Raw genomic sequence first — 2593 nt, 5'->3', positions numbered from 1 at the left:
TACGGTGGTGCCTGTGAGGCCATTTAGCACCAAAGTGCATCCAGGCAAAACCAAAGATTTACATTATGGGGTAAAAGTTAAAAGAGATTGGACAAGATGGAAAAAAGGGAAGTAACAGCAGAGGTAAAGTAGTAAAGATATAGGAACAAGTAACCTACATCTATCCTATGGAACAATGCAAAGACCCTTAAATAAGGTCTATAGTATACTGTACAGCGTGGCGTGCACAACACTACACATCTATGGGACGTTTATCTATTGTATGATCAGTATACTATTTTCTTTTTCTTGAATGATCGGAATATCAGTAAAGGTGTCGAGTGGTTTTCGGCAAATATTGCGATGTGATTAATAAGCTAGATCGTTTGAAATAGGTCGCCATATTTTAGTATTTTTGCAATTACAGTATTGTTATTATTATCGAATTAAAGTATAAATATGACATTGGTTTTTAAAATGTACATACATTCTGAAATGAAATGCCTTAAAGACAATCATAACTAGGAACAACATTTCTTACAACTCAACAATTTGAAAAATTAGAGAAAACCGTAAAAAATCAAATATCTCTTTTCTAAAGTTGTTCGTTGTTCAAAATAACGTCGACATTAACAATTTCATGAATATACAAAAATTATTACTTATATATATATATATATATATATATATATATATATATATATATATATATATGTATGTATGTATGTATATAATATACATATATATAGCATATATATATATGTATACTATATATATATATATATATATATATATATATATATGTATATAATATACATATATATAGCATATATATATATATATATATATATATATATATATACTGTATGTATATATATATATATATACATATATATATATATATATATATATATATATATATATATATATATATTTACATCGATATATATATATATATATATATATATATATATATATATATAAACATATATATATATATATATATATATATATATATGTATGGCAATTAATTATGTACATGCTAGTAAGGAAAATGGGCTACCGCAGCCAGGGTTAATTAAGCATAAGTTAGCAACTTCATACCAAAGGACATAATGAAAAATTGTGGGTTCACAAATATATATATATATATATATATATATATATATATATATATATATATATATATATATATATATATACACTGTATCTATATATATATATATATATATATATATATATATATACATCTCACATGAACACGTAATGTACGGATTGAAATAGACCAGTGTTTCTTAAACTTTTTTGTGCAGCGGACCCCTTTTATTAAAATTACTCATATAGCGGACCCTTTATTATTATAATTTTCCTCCTGAGTTTGAAAGTGTTTGCAGGTCATAATATACTGAAATTACAACTGAACTATTTATTAATGGCTTATCTTCAACATATATGTTTATATTTTGCTTAACATAATTTCCACAACATTGATAATTTTGCATACAAATTTTCATGAACTTAACAGCAGCGCTTCCTCCTCATATCTCACAACCATACTGAATGCGATGAATGATACTGTTTTTGCTGCCTCACTACTGTTGGAATATCTGGCTCCAGTCTGCTGAGTTTCAGTCGCATGTCGGGTTCGACATTGATTCGGTTGCACTTCTTCGTTTTAAGATCAACCAGTGTAGAAAATCCAATTTCACAGTTGTACGTTGTTGGGAACGGCATCAAGTGTTTCAAAGCAATTTCTGCAAGTCCAGGGTCCTCTGGCTGGACTTGAGCCCAAAAATTGGCCAAACTTCTTTCCCTGAATAGGGTCTTCAGTGTCCCACTTGTTGCAATCTCGACAAGATTATCAGCCTCTTATGATGACAGGTTGACACTGACCTTTTCTATATCTACTTTATCTGTAACAAATGGATTTCTAATCCACTCAAAGCTTGGGTCTGGTTCTTCAAAATATTTTCCTAACTCTGAGTGAAGGCCTTGGAGATGGGCTTTGAAAGCTTCTGTTGTGTCACCATCTAGCTCTTCCTTGGAAGTAAGCAGGAAATCTGCTTATGAAGGAAAAGACTCAAAATCTTTGCGGTAAATGCGGCCGCACCACAAGTCCAGCTTCATTCGTGTTGCCTGTATTTTGTCCTGCACTTTAAAGATGGTAGTATCTTTTCCTTGCAAAGACAGATTCAATCCGTTTAGTGTACTGAAAATATCAGACAGGTATGCCACTTTTGTGAGCCACTGGGTGTCATGCATTCGATTATAGTGGGAGGAAGGCGGCATTACTTAAATTACTTCCATCCCAATGTGACTTAGCCACTGTAAAAAGCCATCAGGATTTGGTGCTACAAAAATAGGAATCTAGGACGTTTTGGCCGAAAAATTTGACTGAAATCGATATTAAAAATTATCCTGCGGACCCCTTGGAATATTCCACGGACCCCTGGGGGTCCGCGGACCACACTTTAAGAAACACTGCAATAGACCATTGGGAAAATGAAAATATTGAGTGAACCCTGACTAATTTCAGTTATCTTGAATTCGTTGTAGAGACGAAACTAGTCTGGCTTTACTTAACATTTTCATTCTTTCTGTGGTTCACTGCATT

The sequence above is a fragment of the Palaemon carinicauda genome, chromosome 35 (assembly GCF_036898095.1).
Source record: "Palaemon carinicauda isolate YSFRI2023 chromosome 35, ASM3689809v2, whole genome shotgun sequence".
Taxonomy (NCBI): domain Eukaryota; kingdom Metazoa; phylum Arthropoda; class Malacostraca; order Decapoda; family Palaemonidae; genus Palaemon; species Palaemon carinicauda.
Note: the sequence above shows the minus strand (reverse complement) of the source record.